The sequence below is a fragment of the Rhinoderma darwinii genome, chromosome 1, assembly GCF_050947455.1.
Source record: "Rhinoderma darwinii isolate aRhiDar2 chromosome 1, aRhiDar2.hap1, whole genome shotgun sequence".
Taxonomy (NCBI): domain Eukaryota; kingdom Metazoa; phylum Chordata; class Amphibia; order Anura; family Rhinodermatidae; genus Rhinoderma; species Rhinoderma darwinii.
The window spans coordinates 637,643,990-637,662,871 of record NC_134687.1 but is presented as its reverse complement, the minus strand read 5'-3'; the positions used below and the strand labels follow the sequence as shown (position 1 = coordinate 637,662,871).

At 44.4% G+C, this 18,882-nt stretch overlaps 1 long non-coding RNA gene across 1 annotated transcript in view; it reads left to right on the top strand.

Annotated features, from left to right (window-relative positions):
* Positions 1 to 3,255: 3,255 nt before the first annotated feature.
* The window catches only part of LOC142679607 (uncharacterized), a 35,205-nt gene continuing 19,578 nt past the window's right edge, over positions 3,256 to 18,882 (top strand). Inside the window, exons 1-2 of the long non-coding RNA XR_012852854.1 lie at positions 3,256 to 3,341; positions 5,105 to 5,219. This is a non-coding gene — a long non-coding RNA (uncharacterized LOC142679607). The remainder of the gene's footprint in view (positions 3,342 to 5,104; positions 5,220 to 18,882) is intronic.

Genomic DNA, 18,882 nt, shown 5'->3' with positions numbered 1-18,882 from the left:
TATGGGGAGTCTGTATAGCACTGTCTACAGGGGTGGCTGTATAGCACTGTCTACAGGGGGGCTGTATAGCAATGTCTACAGGGAGAGCTGTATAGCAATGTCTACAGGGGGGGCTGTATAGCACTGTATGTGGGAGGCTGTATAGCAATGTCTACAGGGGGCTGTATAGCACTGTATGGGGAGTCTGTATAGCACTGTCTACAGGGGGGCTGTATATCACTCTCTACAGGGGGCAGTATAGCACTGTCTACAGGAGGGGCTGTATAGCACTGTCTACAGGAGGGGCTGTATAGGACTGTCTACAGGAGGGGCTGTATAGCACTGTCCACAGGGGGGCTGTATAGCACTGTCTACAGGGGGGGCTGTATGGCACTATTTACAGGGGGGCACTATCTACAAGGCCAGGCTGTGTGTGGCACACAGAGGAGGGGGGCCCAGTCAAAAGTTTGCTATGGGGCCCAGTGTTTCCTAGTTACGCCCCTGCGTAACTAGAACGGGGCATCCTAAACCTATCTCTAGAACGAGGCACCCTAAACCCCGTTCTAGCTTTTTGTGCTCACGCTGCCTTCCGGCCACTTACTGATTACATGGTCGGGAGATACGGAAACAGTGTAACTTGCTGAGCTACGCTGTTTCCGTAACTCCTATAGTACTGAATGGCAGTTACAGAAGCCGCGTAGCATGCAAGCTACTATTCAGTTCCTCCCACAGGTCCTTCACCAGAGCCATGGGAGACTGAACAGACACATAAAACGGATAAACGTCCTGGCACGGCTGGAGGTGATGTCTGTTGACTCTTCCGTCGCTCCGGTGAAGGACCTGCGGGAGGAAGTCCCGTCACAGCGTGATCTTGCGAGATCACGCTGTGCTGTGAAACAAGCTGGGCATGAATGAAGAGAAGTGTATGACGCTGATTGTTCAGCGTCATACACTTTTCTTTACAACGCCCATATGGTGAAAAGTAAAAAAAAAAAAACAGTTGGGCATCAAGGACAAATTAGCATAAAAGTAAAAATTATCAGAAAGTTAAAAAAAAAAAAAACTAAATTGTTATTACCTACATTAAAGCACCTATTAGATTAAGTAGGAGATAGGGCACTTATAAACTGGGGACAACTATGTAACACAGAATGTATGAAGCTAAATTTACCACTAATATAAAGTACAATGTGTTCCGAAAAAACAATCTCAGAATGACTTGGATAAGTAAAATCTTATTCCCACCTATGGTACGTCCACATACGGTGTAAACACTGCGGAGCGTCTGACCGGATTTTCTGTGTGGTTTATTGACATTCTGTAGATTGGGAATCTGCACCGCTTTTCCTTTCTGCATGTTTTTCCTGCAGCGAGTGGATGAGATTTGTTGAAATCTCATCATATTGCTTCTACTGTAATACGCTGTGGACTTTCCGCAATTAAATCAGTCGCAGAAAGTCTACAGCTAATCTGCCCCATGTGCACATACCCTTAAAGTGAAACGTCAGATTTGAGAAATAGTTCTCTCTTAAATAGGTCAAATCTGGCAGCACGCGGTAAGTGATTAATTACATGAGAAACAAAAGAAAAAAACCAGGTTTCTTCTCCTAGGCACCACTTCTGGAGTTAAATTGTGCAGGTGAGGTCTCTCCACCCTCCTTAGCAATCATAGAACAAACGTGACAGCACAAACTATATATACTTTGAGAATTTCAGTACAATAAACTTGACAGTACAAAAGTTGTAATAGATTCAATATTCAGCATACATATGGAAATGCCAGCAATGGCAATTGTTGCCCGAATTTAAATAGGATCCCTATGTCAGGAAAATGCCTGTTCCCTTAAGGTTACCATGACAATGGTTCTGGCTTCTGGGCCTGTCTGTTTTACCTTGAGCCTATCTCTTTTGTCTGTCTTTCTGCCTTCAGGTGTAGAATTATTGTTTATACCCAGCCTCCTCCACCTGTCAGTGCTTGTGAATTTTCCTGTCTTTTGGTGTCTGATCAAGCTTCCTACATTCCCTGTACTCCTGACTTCTGAACCTTTTGGAAACTGAACTCCGGTTGTCTCGTTAACCTCTTGTTTGCGGATTTTGGATTGTCTGCTCCTAGCCGGTTTTGACCTTTGCTATTTCTGATATCTGCTTGCCTTCTGATTTGGACTTTCTGTTTTACTCCTGGCTGTCTGGTTTCCTGCTCAGGTTAGTCTGCATTGCACCTCCTATCCAAAGCTCAACTCTGCTAAGACAACCTGGGTCCTAAGCAGCAAAGTCCATCCCACTTTAGGGTCGGCTCTGGTGAACGCCTTAGGCTTACCTTAGACACTGTCGATCAGAGTCGTGATGGATTCATTCAGCTGACACCCGGGACTAACAGCCAGGAACAGCGATCGCTCTGTTCCTATCTGTTTAACCCCTTAGATGATGCGATCAAGCAGGATCCCAGCATCTAAGACGTTACAAACAGGGCGCCTGGCATCCTAATGAAGTCCCCCAGGACTGCCTTTCTCCATCTCCAACTAAGCCGTGTCTGTTAAGTGTTTTTAATGTGTACCACAAGGCTGTTTGCAATGGGCTTGATTGCATTTTGCTGTCGGTTATTTAAGATGACACTTGTGAATACCACACATGCTCGAGAAAGGGGGCGGTCTCCGAAACATCAATGTGAATAAATGCCTGTTCTCCTCCAGCAGCCTCTCTTTTAATTTGGATAAGGATCCTATGTGAAATCGGTCAACAATTGCCATTTGTATGGTGAATATTGCATCTATTACATCTTTCGTACTGTCAAGTTTTTTGTACTGCAATTCTAAAGGAAAAATAAATTTTCTATATATAGTTTGTGCTGTCTCATTTGTTCTATGGTAACTGATTAAAGCCAAAAATGATTCTGTCCTTAAAGGCTATGTACACATTTTTTTTGTATTCACTTTGTTTTTTGTTTTTTTTATTTTAATTTAATGAAACTTACTTTTTTATTATTTTATGATACAGCTGTTATCATCAACTTAGATGTGATCAATATTATTATGCTCCTGTGTGTTCGAGACACAGGACCCGCGCTCTGCTGGTCGCTGTGGTAGGCCGCCGTCTACTTTAGGCCTGCGGCTTACAAAGTGCAGGAACATCGACACAGGTAGTGAGGATTTTAACATTCTATTTTAGGCTCTGACCAATAAACATGGAAGTGTAGAGAGAAGTGTCTGATATATATAGACAGATATACAGTAGTAATGTATTCAGTCACTGGTATGTTTCCTACAGATGGATCCAGTAGCAGAAATCCACCAGAGAGATGTCCCAGTCCTCTGTATTCCCAGGAGTGTCCAGAGGAAAATCACAATGTCCCATGGAATCATCAGGTAGATGAAGCTGAGCCCTATACCAGATATACACTACCGTTCAAAAGTTTGGGGTCACCCAGACAATTTTGTGTTTTCCATGACAACTCACACTTATATTTATCAAATGAGTTGCAAAATGACTAGAAAATATAGTCAAGATATTGACAAGGTTAGAAATATTGATTTTTATTTGAAATAATAATTTTCTCCTTCAAACTTTGCTTTCGTCAAAGAATGCTCCATTTGCAGCAATTACAGCATTGCAGACCTTTGGCATTCTAGCTGTTAATTTAATGAGGTAATCGGGAGAAATTTCACCCCATGCTTGCAGAAACCCCTCACACAAGTTGGATTGGCTTGATGGGCACTTCTTGCGTACCATATGGTCAAGCTACTCCCACAACAGCTCTATGGGGTTGAGATCTGGTGACTGCGCTGGCCACTCAATTACAGATAGAATACCAGCTGCCTGCTTCTTCCCTAAATAGTTCTTGCATAATTTGGAGATGTGCTTTGGGTCATTGTCCTGTTGTAGGATGAAATTGGCTCCAATCAAGCGATGTCCACAGGGTATGGCATGGCGTTGCAAAATGGAGTGATAGCCTTCCTTATTCAAAATCCCTTTTACCTTGTTCAAATCTCCCACTTTACCAGCACCAAAGCAACGCCAGACCATCACATTACCTCCACCATGCTTGACAGATGGCGTCAGGCATTCTTTCAGCATCTTTTCAGTTATTCTGCGTCCCACAAATGTTCTTCTATGTGATCCAAATACCTCAAACTTCGATTCGTCTGTCCATAACACTTTTTTCCAATCCTCCTCTGTCCAATGTCTGTGTGCTTTTGCCCATATTAATCTTTTCCTTTTATTAGCCAGTCTCAGATATGGCTTTTTCTTTGGCACTCTGCCCTGAAGGCCAGCATCCCGGAGTCGCCTCTTCACTGTAGACGTTGACACTGGCGTTTTGCGGGTACTATTTAATGAAGCTGCCAGTTGAGGACCTGTGAGGCGCCTATTTCTCAAACTAGAGACTCTAATGTACTTGTCTTGTTGTTCAGTTGTGCAGCGGGGCCTCCCACTTCTCTTTCTACTCTGGTTAGAGCCTGTTTGTGCTGTCCTCTGAAGGGAGTAGTACACACCGTTGTAGGAAATCTTCAGTTTCTTGGCAATTTCTCGCATGGAATAGCCTTCATTTCTAAGAACAAGAATAGACTGTCGAGTTTCACATGAAAGCTCTCTTTTTCGAGCCATTTGGAGAGTTTAATCGAACCCACAAATGTAATGCGCCAGATTCTCAACTAGCTCAAAAGAAGGTCAGTTTTATAGCTCCTCTAAACAGAAAAACTGTTTACAGCGGTGCTAACATAATTGCACAAGGGTTTTCAAGTGTTTTCTAATCATCCATTAGCCTTCCAACACAGTTAGCAAACACAATGTACCATTAGAACACTGGAGTGATGTTTGCTGGAAATGGGCCTCTATGTAGAGATTTCATTAAAAAACAGACATTTGCAGCTAGAATAGTCATTTAGCACATTAACAATGTATAGAGTGTATTTCTGATTAATTTAATGTTATCTTCATTGAAAAAAACTGCTTTTCTTTCAAAAATAAGGAAATTTCTAAGTGACCCTAAACTTTTGAACGGTAGTGTATATAGGGGGTGTATGGAGCTTTTTGGTCCTGCGGTAGAAGATTTTGGTGGTTTCTTATGTTGATCTGTTAGATTCTTTGCACTTTGCTGTATTGTACTGAATTGTTACATATGTGAAATCAGGGGGAAGATCTGACTATTGTTAAAGCGGAGGATGAAGCAGAAGAAGAGCCGGTGAGGGGCGATCAACCGTGTAAAAGTGAAGTGGAGGAGGAAATTCCAGGAGGTGTTACCACAGGTAAGTAATAATGGATTTAGAAAGTGAATTCAGAGGTTTCTTAAGAAGGACCTGTCATGTGGTTTTTTTATTGTTTGTTTTTTTTATTAAAGAGGCTCTGCCACCAGATTTTGCAACCCCTATCTGCTATTGCAGCAGATAGGCGCTGCAATGTAGATTACAGTAACGTTTTTATTTTTAAAAAAACGAGCATTTTTGGCCAAGTTATGACCATTTTTGTAGTTATGCAAATGAGGCTTGCAAAAGTCCAAGTGGGTGTGTTTAAAAGTAAAAGTCCAAGTGGGCGTGTATTATGTGCGTACATCGGGGCGTTTTTAATACTTTCACTAGCTGGGCGTTCTGATGAGAAGTATCATCCACTTCTCTTCAGAACGCCCAGCTTCTGGCAGTGCAGACACAGCCGTGTTCTCGAGAGATCACGTTGTGACGTCACTCACAGGTCCTGCATCCTGTCAGACGAGCGAGGACACCGGCACCAGAGGCTTCAGTTGATTCTGCAGCAGCATCGGCGTTAGCAGGTAAGTCGATGTAGCTACTTACCTGCAAACGCTGATGCTGCTGCAGAATCAACTGTAGCCTCTGGTGCCGGTGTCCTCGCTCGTCTGACACGATGCAGGACCTGTGAGTGACGTCACAGCGTGATCTCTCGAGAACACGGCTGTGTCTGCACTGCCAGAAGCTGGGCGTTCTGAAGAGAAGTGGATGATACTTCTCATCAGAACGTCCAGCTAGTGAAAGTATTAAAAACGCCCCGATGTACGCACATAATACAAGCCCACTTGGACTTTTACTTTTAAACACACCCACTTGGACTTTTGCAAGCCTCATTTGCATAACTACAAAAATGGTCATAACTTAGCCAAAAATGCTCGTTTTTTAAAAATAAAAACGTTACTGTAATCTACATTGCAGCGCCTATCTGCTGCAATAGCAGATAGGGGTTGCAAAATCTGGTGACAGAGCCTCTTTAACTACGTACCTCCCCTTTATTCCCGGCATCCCCCAATTCCAACTCTGTAATTTATTTTTTTTGCTAGAAATGTGTCATCAGAAAATTATGTATTGTTTAAATCAAGTTTATGTCAAACATATACTGCATTTATTAAGATTTTCTTTGGTGCTGTGTTTTTTTTCATTTTCTCTATCATTATCTATATTTAAAAATTAAGCCTAAAATCTTGCAATTTTCACACTGGCCACTGAGTTTCGTAGTACACTGACCGGTAACACCTATATAGATAGAGATAAGCAGCACTCTGCGTCAAATTCCACCACGGTAATGGGTGCAAGCAGGTAATCCAGATCCACGGATTATGGGAGATAAATAGAAGAAATCACACAGCACTCCAATGGTTCAAAAAAGCATGCTTGAAAAAGGTCCTATAGCAGGATGGAAACCTTGCAGCTGTTGACTGAATAAAACTACACAGCTTTTTTGAACCATTGGAGTGCTGTGGGATTTCTTCTACATATATATATATATATATATTATAAAGAGAGAGAGATGACACAGGATCCACCATTGGCAATAAACTGATCCTTCTTGTTCTTTAGAGATCATTTCTCAGCATACATCTCAGTATCATCACAGGCAGGACACTGACAGGTGACACCTATATATAGATTTTAACAAAGACGTATTTTTGTTAAAATTAATAAAGATAACTCCTTAGTATTTAGAGTAGTGATACATGTTAGTGGGGGGAAAATATGGGCTTTAGTTGCCTTTGGCATTCTTTGTAAAATGTAACTGTTCGCCTGCCCGCCAACTAATAGGGTCCTTCAGTGTACCTATATATAGATAACACAGGATCCACCCATTCATAATAGACTGACCCTTCCTGTTCCTTAGAGATCACTTCTTCGCATAAATCTCAGTATCATCACAGGCAGGATTACACTGACAGGTAACACCTAGAGATAGATAACACAGGATCCACCTTTGACAATAGATGATGGACACAGCTCCCCTCTTCCCTCTCCCTGCACAATGACCTCTGCACAGGTAACTGAGCACACCTAGAAAACAGTCCGTAGAAGTCAATGGGTCAGCTCCAGACTGTTGTTTCCTATTGTCCATGTGGCTGCTGTAACGCTGATATCTAAATGCTATTAACAACAAATCAGGCAAGATGGCTGCCTCCATAATCATGTACAGAAAATAGAATTAAAAAAAAGTCTACAATAATTAGACAAAAGAATATGTTTCACGATCTGATTTTAATTAATTAGTAAAATAAATTATAGATAATACATTCCCTTTAACCACTTCACAACCAGACCTATTTGGCCTTAATGACTGGGCATTCTTTTACGTTTTTTTTATTGTCGCATTCCAAGAGTCATACGTTTTTATTTCAACATAACTTTATGAGGGCTTATTTCTTGCAGGACGAGTTTTATTTTTTAAAGGCACAATTTTTTGGTATAAATAATATATTGATAAATTTTTATTAACTTTTTTATGTTGGAAGGGAATTGAAAAAAACATCTATTCCAGCATTGGTTTTCACAATTTAAATTTACACAGTTCACTGTAAGGCATGAGTAACATAGGCATGAGTAACATAGGCATGAGTAACATAGTACCATTATTCTATGAGTCGGTACGATTTCAGTGATACCAAATATGTATAGTTTTTTTTTTATGATCTAGTATGTTTGCACGATAAAAACCCTTTTAAACAAAATTATTTGTTTTTGCATCTCCACTTTCCAAGAGCCATAACTTTTGTGTTTTTTTCTTTTGATGTGTCTATATGGGGGCTTATTTGCGGGATGAGGTGTAGTTTCCATCTGGTAGGATAGCCATTGGCTATAGTGTTTTTTTGTAAAAGGCTTATATTATGTCTTCAAAGGGCAAAGCTCCACTTTGCGTGTACGCGGTGCAGTACAAATTTTCCATGCAGGCAGGCTAACCTAGTCTGTGTTCAGTGCCATCCGTCTAAACCACTACAGGATTCCCAAGCTCCCATAGTTGGTGAGCATATTACCCCCCAATGGGCGGCTTCCCTTACCCAGGCGTTTGATAATCTCGCCCTCCTCTCTCAGGCCACGGTAGATGCCTTACCACGCCTTTCCCAGCAATTAGCATCTCATTGTCTGACTCCTCTCAGGCACCACAGGCCTTTCATGCCCCCAGACATTCTTCCCTGGATTGCACTAATTCTAGTTCTCCCAGTGCATCCCGCAAGCAGGCCAGGAAATCAAAGAAATATCATTCTTCCTCTGCTTCCTCTTTGGACAAAAATGCTGCAGTTATCCTTCATTCTTTTTCATTCAAGAGATATATCCGAACCAGCTTCTTCAATGAATTATTGCACCTCCTTGGAGGTGGACGAGTTACTGTCCTCATTTATTTCAACCTTTTCACAGTAAAAAAGGACGGATCTCTTCGACCCATTTTGTATCTAAAACGTCTCAATTGACATGTGAAGAGTCGAATGTTTCGCATGGAGTCTCTGCGATCAGTGGTCTCTTCCTTGGAGCTGGATGAGTTCCTGTCCCCAATAGATATCAAGGATTGCTTATCTTCATGTGCCCATTTCACAAGTACATCAGCGTTTCCAGCGCTTTGCATTTCAAGTTTGTGGCCCTCCCCATCGGGCTGGCCACGGCTCCAAGGGTTTTCACCAAGGTCATGGCGGCACCCATGGCTCTCATCCGATCCAGGGGGATATCAGTTATACCATACTTAGATGATCTTCTGGTAAAGGCACCTTCCAAACGGACAACTTGGACAGTCTTAACATTACACTGAATTCTCAGGGATAACCCTTCACAATTCTCCACTGGCAAGTCCTCACAACAGACGCAAGTTTGTCCAGCAGGGAGTGGTCTCCGGCTGCATCACAGTCCAGAGCACCTTGTCCGACCCAGAAGCTAAGCTCCAGATCAACATCAACAGGGAGGTACAAGAAGCAGGACTGTATGGAAGAAAACCACCAAGATCCTTCACTGGGTGAAACAAAATGCCCCAGCAATCTCAGCAGTGCACATCACAGCAGCAGACAACTGGGAGGCGGATTACCTGAGCCGGGAATGCCTGGACCCTGAAGAATGGTTCTTCATCCAAAGATTTTTCACCACATTTGCATTCGGTGGGGTTTCTCAGACGTGGATCTCTCCGCCTCTCACCTCAATCACAAGTTCCCGGACTACATCACAATAACCTGGGGTCCGAGGGCCATAGCAGCCGATGCTCTGGTTCTCCCCTGGTCAGCCTTCAACCGCCTTTATATCTTTCCTCCTCTTCCACTCCTGCCTCGAGTGCTGAAAAGGTTCAAGGACGTAGGAATCCCAGCCATTCTGGTGGCCCCAGACTGGCCTCGCGGAGCTTGGTATGTGGATCTCATGCTCCTGTGAGTAGATGCCCCGTGGCTGCTTCCTCAGCGGGAAGAACTCCTTTCCCAAGATCCAATGTTCCACTTTGCTTTACCTCGGCTGCATTTGACATGTGAAACCGCAGTTTTGAAGTTCAAGGGTTTCTCTGATCCGGTCATTCCAGGTCTGAATCATGGTCTGAATACTCAATCCCAAAAGATTTACCATCCTTCCATTTGAACCTTTAAGGGAAATCTCTCTTCGTTTTCTGTCCTGGAAGGTTGTTTTTCTGGTTGTGGTGACCTCCATCCAGAGGGTCTCAGAGTTGGTGGCTCTCTCCTGTCATTCTCCGTTTTTGTCTTTTCACCAAGGCAAGGCGGTGCTCCACACGGTGTCTTCTTTTTTGCCTAAAGTGATTTCAAATTTCCACATGAATGAGGATATTGTCTTGCCGTATTTTTGTCCTTCTCCCAGTCATCCGAGGGAGCAAATCCTCCACAACCTGGATGTTGTCAGTGCTCTGCGGATTTACTTTTCTATCACTGCTTCCTTCCAGCTGTTGTATTCCCTCTTCATCATCTCAGAGGTGAATTTGAATGCTTGTTTGCATGGCTTATCGGGTCCATGGCCCAGTCTGTGCAATGCGGCCACCTGGTCTTCTCTGTACACCTTGGTCAAGTAATACCAGGTGCATACCTTCGCCTCTGCAGACGCTTCTCTGGGTCACATGGTATTGCAGGTAACTGTGAAATAACTGACCATGTCCTGTGTTCTGTTTCCGCCCCTGGGGACTGCTCTAGGACATTTCACGGTCTGTGTCCCCTAATTTAACTAACAAGAAAACAGGGTTTTTTGAGTGCTCACCATAAAATCCTTTTCTTGTCCCGTTCATTGGGGACACAGTTCCCACCTAATTGTTTTGAAGGCATTTTTGCATTCACGGTTTTCAGTCACTTTTTGGTTTCATAGTATCAAGACTCCTAGTGGCAACAGCATTAACCCACAGTCTGTGTCCCCCAATGAACTGAACAAGAAAAGGATTCTACGGTGAGTACTTATAACATCTTGTTTTTTTCAAAATTTTCGATACATTTTGGTGTTTTTCAGAAAAAACACTATAATTATGCATTAAATAGTAAAACACTAGGTTAAACTGCCACTGAAAAAGACTTGGGGATATTGGTGGACAGTAAACTTACTTTAGCAACCAGTACCAGACAGCTCCTGCCAAATCAAATAAATTCATGGGATTCATCAAAAGAGGCCTAGATGCACATGACAAGAATTGAGTTTTGAATCAATAGAAATCACTAGTCAAACCACACATGGAATATTGTGTACAATTTTGGGCACCTGTGTATAAGAGGGTCATGGCTAAACTAGAACGGGTGCAAAGGAGGGTGACCAAGAAAATTAAGGAATTAAAGGATTGCAGTACCAAGAAAGGTTATCAAACTTGGGGCTATTCAGTTTAGAAAAAAGACGGTTTAGGGGTGATCTAGTCACTATGTATAAATATATAACTGGACAATACAGAGATCTTTCTAATCAGCTTTTGACACCTGAGCCTCTAACAATGACAATATCTATGGAAAACAAAAACATACAAATTAATATTTTTTATTAAATAAGACAGTAAACAGCATAGAACATACAAATACTTCCCTTACGCACAACTATCTATACAATAAAGTTATTGTATCAATGTGAAATGCTACCCCTAAAAAAAATTGCACAAAAAAACAAGGCCTTTAAATATCTACGTAGTCTTAGGCCTTGTAAGTCTTAGGCCTTGTTCACACGTAACGGAATTGCTGCAGAGAATTTCTGCAGCATTTTTGTTAAAACTAGCAGACAATTCCCTGCAGAAAACCCCCACCATTTTACTGCAGTAAATGATCCGGATTTTGCTGCGTTTTTTGTCAATGTTGGGAGATGGTGATGTCTCCTCTGAAAAATTAAGCAATTCAGTCCACTTTCCACATCAGGAATTGAAAAGCTGCGGTACTAAAATTACGCACTGCAGGTGAATTTCTGGTCGGAAATTTTACGCAGCGTGCATATGAGATTGTTCTGCTGTGTTCTTTCCGGACGGAAAATACGCAGCAATTCCGTTACGTGTGAAAAAGCCCTTAGGGTGCAGTTCATGGTGCAGTTCATGGCTTGATTACAGTTCATGGTGGAAGTGGTTAGTTTGTATTACCTTTTTATCAGGCCGTGCAGTCAGTTCCTGGTGACAGGACAAGGTCTTGGACTTTTTCACAATTTGGACTGCACTCTCATCCACTCAGCCACCGGTGTTCACCCAGAGGGCTAACAGACTGCACACATACGGAGTACTGAGGCTCCATTGGTTTAATGATCGAGTTGTGCCGACCATCTAGCACAACTTCAAAAGGTGAGTGCAAAATCTAATTTTAAGCACATTACTGTTGACCACGCTGTAACAACAGCAATACCCCGGAGGAGCGCTCTGTGTCTTCTTTTTTCTTTCCATATCACTGCCATATTATATTACTGATATGATCCAACAATATTGTTTATGATGGTATTGTTGAACTATTTGCCGTGTTGGACATGATGGCGATGTTCTGCCCTATTCACATGACTGACATGGTATTTGTTTGAACGGGTGATTCTTTCTATTTTGATACGTATCTTTATCTGCCTTTCCTTTGGAGCTCCTCTGGAACAGAAGTGCACCTGTACCAACAGAAGAGGCGTCCACCTCCAAAGAAAACTGTCGAGATACGTCAGGATGATGGAGGCTAAAGTGAAGGATTTTTTGAGACTAATAAATCCGGACTCTGCCTCTGGGGTCCACACATTGGCGTTCACACCCTTCTTGGTAAGAGTGGAAATAGGAGATGTCAGTGATGAGAAGTTTGGGATAGAAATTGGCAAATCCCAGGAAACGCTGTATGGACCTCAGACCTTGAGGACGTGGCCACTCCAGGACAGCTCTCACTTTCTCAGGATCCATCTTGAGACCTTGATCCGATATGATGTAGCCCAGGAAGGGCAGAGAACTCCTCTCAAAGACGCACTTCTCCAGCTTGGCTTATAAACGATTCTCCCTTAATCGTAGTAGAACTTGACGGACATGCCTCCGATGAGTCATCGGATCTGGGGAGAAAATCAAAATATCATCGAGATAAACAACAACACAGATATAGAGGAGATCTCGGAAGATAACATTAACAAATTCCTGAAACACTGCAGGAGCGTTACACAGTCCGAAAGGCATCACTAGGTATTTGTAATGCCCTCCACGAGTGTTAAATGGCGTCTTCCATTCGTCACCCCGACTAATCCGGATTAGGTTATAAGCCCCCCGCAGGTTTAGCTCTGAAAAATTTTTGGCTCCTCGTATGCGATCAAATAGCTCGGATATAAGTGGCAATGGGTATTTGTTCTTGACCGTGATCTGGTTGAGACCACTGTAGTCAATGCAGGGTCGAAGGGATCCGTCTTTCTTTTTAACGAAGAAGAACCCAGCCCCAGCTGGGGAGGAAAACTTTCGTATGAAACCCCTCTCCAAATTCGCCTTGATATAGGCCGACATGGATAGAGACTCTGGCAAGGAGAGAGGGTATATACCCGGCCATGGGCCAGAGAGGCATTAGGAACCAGTTCAATGGGGCAGTCATAAGTCCGATGTGGAGACAGCGTCTCAGCCTCCCTTTTGCTGAAAACATCTGCAAACTGAGCAAACTGGGGGGCAGTCCTGCCAATGATTGAGGTAGAGGAGGCTGGACAGGATGGATCTGCAACAGACAACGAACAAGGCACTTGGAGCCCCATTGGAGAACCTCTCCGGAATTCCAGTCCAGGACTGGAGCATGTAGTCTAAGCCAAGGCAGGCCCAGCAGAACAGGATTGATGGCCTTGGGAAAAACAAGGAAGGAAATTAGTTCAGAATGAAGGACTCCATCCTGGAGCTTCAACGGCTTGGTTTTAGAAATGATGGGATGAGGCAGAGGCAGTTCATTCACTGAGGCAACAGACAAAGATGTCTGCAGGGGAACTGTGGGCAACTGAAGATCATCCACTAGCTCCTTTTAGATGAAGTCTGCAGCAGACCCAGAGTCAAGATAGGCAGAAACCCGATTCGTCCTCTCGCCGGATACTAGGGTCACAGGAATAGTCAGCTTGGAACAGAATGCTTTATTAGGTACCGTTCCACCTAGGGTTGTCACTCCAACCAATCCTAGGCAATGGGGTGTCTCTGGCCGCTGGGGACACAAACGCACAATATGGCTCCGAGGCCACAATACAGACAAAGCCCCGAAGTGCGTCTGCGTTGTTTCTCCTGGATAGACAATTTGACATGCTTTATCTGCATAGGATCCTCTGGTGGAACGACTAAGGAGGATTGCTGAAATGTAGAATCCAGCTTAGGAAGTTCTCTCTCTCGGAGAACCTCTTGGGAACGCTCCCGGATACTCATGTCAACCCGGGAGGCAAGTAGGATAAGATCGTCCAGGGTAGATGGTTGATCGCGAGCGGCCATCTTATCCTTAATCCCCGAAGACGGTCCCTGCCAAAATGTGGCCACCAAAGCCTCGTTGTTCCAGGTTAACTCAGCAGCCAGGATACGGAACTGAATGGCATACTCGCCCACGGAGAGGTCTCCCAGGTGTAGGATTAGCAGAGATGCAACAGCCAAAGAAACTCTCCCAGGTTCCTCAAAGATCGAGCGGAAGGTCCGTAAGAAGCACTACAAGTCATGGGTCTCTGGTCCCTGATGTTCCCATAGAGGATTAGCTCATGCCAGGACTTTGCCAGTAAGCAAAGAGAGATGATGAAGGCGATCCTGACGTCATCCAAAGAGAAGGACCTGGCATGTAGTCTGAAGTGGAACTGGCACTGATTCAAAAATCTCCTGCAGGTCCTCGGGTCTCCGTCATAGCGTGGAGGTAGCGGCAAGAAGGACAGGGGGTTTGTACTGGTACAGACAGGAAGTGTAGCAGGAGGAACAGCAGGAATGGGTGCGGTGACGATGGGCTATGGCATTCACCGACAGGAGGAGTTGGTCTTGCCGTGACTGGAGGTCTTGCATCTCGGCCAGTAGGGCTTGTGTCGTCAAGGACTCAGGTTGACTAGCGGGGTCCATGGCCTGAGCATACTGTCACGGTTTGTGGGTATGTGGACCCACTAGGCTGCACCGCTGTAGCAGGGAGGCAGCTGGCCAAACAACAGGGAACCCCAGAAATACAAATTCCCACACAAGGGTACCTGGATAGTCCAGATAGTGGCCGCAGCTCTGGCACGGATGGAGGTGGGTGCAGCAGGTAACACCAGACGTGGCAGATGACAGCAGGTGCCACAGGTTGCGCCAGACGTGGCAAATCCTTCAGGTCGTGACAGATGACACAGGACGTGGCGGATGACACAGGTGCCGCAGGTTGCGTCAGACCTGGCGAATCCCTCTGGACGTGGCAGATGACACAGGCCGTGGTGGATGACACAGGTGCAGTAGACATGACTCCAACTAGTAGGCACAGGAACAAGAACACAGCATGGGATACAGGAACGGGTAACAGGGCACGGGTAACAACTGGAATGGGAGACACTAAGGGACCATTTGCAAGACAGACTTGGGGTATACTAACAACGCTCAGGCAAGGATCAGACAGACTGGGGACTTCTTATAGTCCAGGAAATCATGTGTGTTGGTGATGATGATTTCCTACATGTGCGCGCACTGGCCCTTTAAGAGCGGGCACGAGCATGCGCGCGCACCCTACGGGACACAGCCGACCGGAGCGTAAGTGAGCGCTGGCGTCTCCTGGGAAGGAGATGGGGACCAGCGCTCAAAGATCCATGGCTGCAGGTGTCAGGAAATGAGTGGACCCGACAGCCCGCGGCCATGGACGCTAAATCTATGTTTTTTAATTGTCTTGTACAATGTTTGTCTAATAATTGTAGGGGGGTATTTTGTCCTCTTGAGGGGGACTAATAAAGTTTATTATCAAATTACTATATATGGATTACAAATTACGTGACCAAGTTTGGGTCACACAACTAGCAACTGTTTTTGATGGTACTGATGTACCCCAAGAGGATGCAAATGTAGACGTGAAAGAAATTAAGGTGTCATTGAAATATCTATTGAAGAAACGTACGAGGGTATGGTGGAACAAAGCTTCACTTGAGCATTACCTACAAAAAGATCTAATCCCATGTGGTTTGAGGATTCAAGTATTCCCGTCCATTCCTATTGAAGATACTATTTTTAAAAATAAGTGGGAGGAGTCATGTAAATTATGCTCTAAGAATTTCTTTAAACTTTTGATTGGCCTTGATAAACGAACCTGTGAAGCTACAGAAATCGAAATTGAGGCTTTAAAGGATAAACTGAAAAAATAACTCAGTGAAATCTCCCTAAAGGACTTCGAGTGCGAGTTGGAGAGTGACTTTTTTAAGTGGGAAAGTGAAATTAAAGTGTAGCTAAACGTTTGATAAATTCTGACATGTCATAGTGACATGTCAGAAGTTTGGATTGATGGGGGTCCGAGCACTGAGACCCTGACTAATCGCTAGAACGAAGCAGCTGAAGTGCTCGTGTGAGTGCTCAGCCGCTTCATGTCGGTTTCGGCTTTTTCCGGAAATAAATGTATCGGTGTACGGACTCAATAGAAAGTCTATGAGCCCGTACACCGATACATCAGCTTTCTGACAAAAGCCGAACAGACACGAAGCGGCTCAGTGCTCACACAAGCACTTCAGCTGCTTCGTTCTAGCGATTGGTGGGGTCTTAGTGCTCGGACCCCCACCAATCCAAACTTCTGACATGTCACTATGACATGTCAGAAGTTTGTCAAACGTTTAGCTACACTTTAAAGGAACACAAGACAAGTAAATTTAAAAGGGATTTGTCTGATTATCAGACAAACAGTGCATATAGATGGCAATGATTAGGGCGACAACAATCCTTGTCACGATCCTCTTCTGTATCATCTACCAGAAGCACTCAAGGGGAACATTTTTTAGACAAAACGGACACTCGAATATGGTCGGGAAGAAAATTCTGGTCAGAATTACATGCACACTCTGGGTCATCAAATTAAAAGAAAAGGAAGGACGGAAGGGCCAGGGACACTCAGAAAAAGACCAAAAAATGCAGCGTTTTGCGTGCGCAAAAGGTATTTAACAGCCCCGTGTGTCAGGACCGTATGATGCGCGGCTGAATGATTTTCGCGCAGCCGCCATCATTATGACACTCCGTTTGGATGTTTGTAAACAGAAAAGCACGTGGTGCTTTTCTGTTTACATTCATAGTTTTACAGCTGTTGCGTGAATCACGCGCCTCCCACGGAATTGCTTCCGTGTGGTGCGCGTGATTTTCACGCACCCATTGACTTCATTGGGTGCGTGATGCGCGAAATACGCACAAAGAACAGACATGTCATGAGTTTTGCGCACCGGACTCCCGCTGCGTAAAAATCACGGAACTGTCCGCACGGCCCCATAGACTAATATAGGTCCGTGCGACGCGCGTGATTTTCACGCGCGTTGCACGGACGTATTTAACGTTCGTCTGAATAAGCCCTAAAGGTAATCAATTTAACTAATAAAGTCTTTACTCAAGCCCAAGTCTCAGTCTTAAAAAGGGGTTTAACTTTTTCACCAGCAGCCAATTTTAATTTCTTTGAGGCTGTTAAAGATTTGCGTTTATTTGCTCGCAAGTTGATTTTAAAAAAACATTTCCAATTTATTCCATCTAATGATGAGGAGAGAGTGAGGCACTAAGATCATTGGAGGGTTTATTGGCTGAGAACTATGGAAGGGATGACTGTACATCAAAATTCCCTTTATGTACCCGTCAAAAAAACAACAAGTTTTCCATATATTTCCCTTTGTCCGCAGGTTGACATTTTCGTCAGATTAGTCATAGAGGATTTGAGGTTGATATCCAGAAACTTTAGTGACAACCTGACGGTATGTGAACGTAATGCATTGAAAGAACTTAAGCGGATGAAGGATGTTGTGCTTAAACAAGGGGGGAAATATTGTAGCATGGCCTAGTGACCTGTATGAATGGGAGGCCAGACGGCAACTGAATCAGAACCCGATGGAATTTTTTAACTCGAAGTTGAAAACAATCTTGAAACAAGCTGCGGATACTGGTGTCATCATGTCAAGTCCGAATTTCAGGGTAGCTTCCTTCTCCCTGTTATTTCACACCGAATAACCACCTCTGTAAATTGAAAGCTGAAGGCATGCCTGGAAAGAAGTAAACCAGCCAGAGAGATGTTGGTACACAGCTTTCCTCAGATAGGACAGGAAGTCAAACTGAACTTTATTTTAGAACAAAGAACACAGAGAAAGACACATGCCCCCTCCCTAGTGACGTGGGACGTGCCCAAGCCCCACCGGCTTCTCAGCTGCAAGTTCTTCTGTACACTCCTTTTGCATTCCAGGGGGCGGTGTCTTCCATAGGCGTGTCCGACATGAACAAAGAACTTATTATATATCAGTATATTACACAAAGAACTGAAATGTATATACATATGTGTGAGGATAATATTTTTGCAAACAATATACATGGTAATGATCCCTGACAGTCCCCCCTAAAAATATTATTATTCTATCCCTGAGTCTTGCCTATCAACCTACCACTGACCACTCGAAGCAGGCGGGTAGGGGTTTTGGATTTCTTCACCAGCTTGTGTAAAGGATCTGCCAGGCACAGCTTCGGGGTTAACTCCCAGAACTAATCAGTCGGCACCTGAGAATACATCCCTGAGACTGACTCCTGCTTCCACCATTCAGGCTGGCAGGCTTAGGAGTGGGAGAACCTATCGTAACCTGGCCAGACTCAGCTAGCTCCCGCCCTCGGTCTATTTAAGCCTGCACTTCCTGTCCCTCGGTGCTTGTGATTTCCTTGTGGTTTCCTGGCCCAGCTACAGCTCCTGCTATTTTTGATCCTGCTCCATACAGACCCTGGCTTACCGACTACTCTTCTGCTTTTCGTTTTGTACCTCGCACACTCCTGGCTTGACTCGGCTCGTTCACCACTCTGGTTGCTCACGGTGTTGCCGTGGGCAACGGCCCCTTTTTCTTGCTTGTGTTCCTTTGTATGTTTGTCGTGTTTGTCGTGCACTTACTGAGCGCAGGGACCGCCGCCCAGTTGTACCCCGTCGCCTAGGGCGGGTCGTTGCAAGTAGGCAGGGACAGAGTGGCGGGTAGATTAGGGCTCACTTGTCCGTCTCCCTACCCCATGCGATTACATAATCACAAGCCCATACCTAGTCTACCCCTGGTCCCTGACACAACTATGGATCCCCGTGAGACCCTGGCTCAGCAAATGCAGGGTCTCTCCCTACAGGTCCAG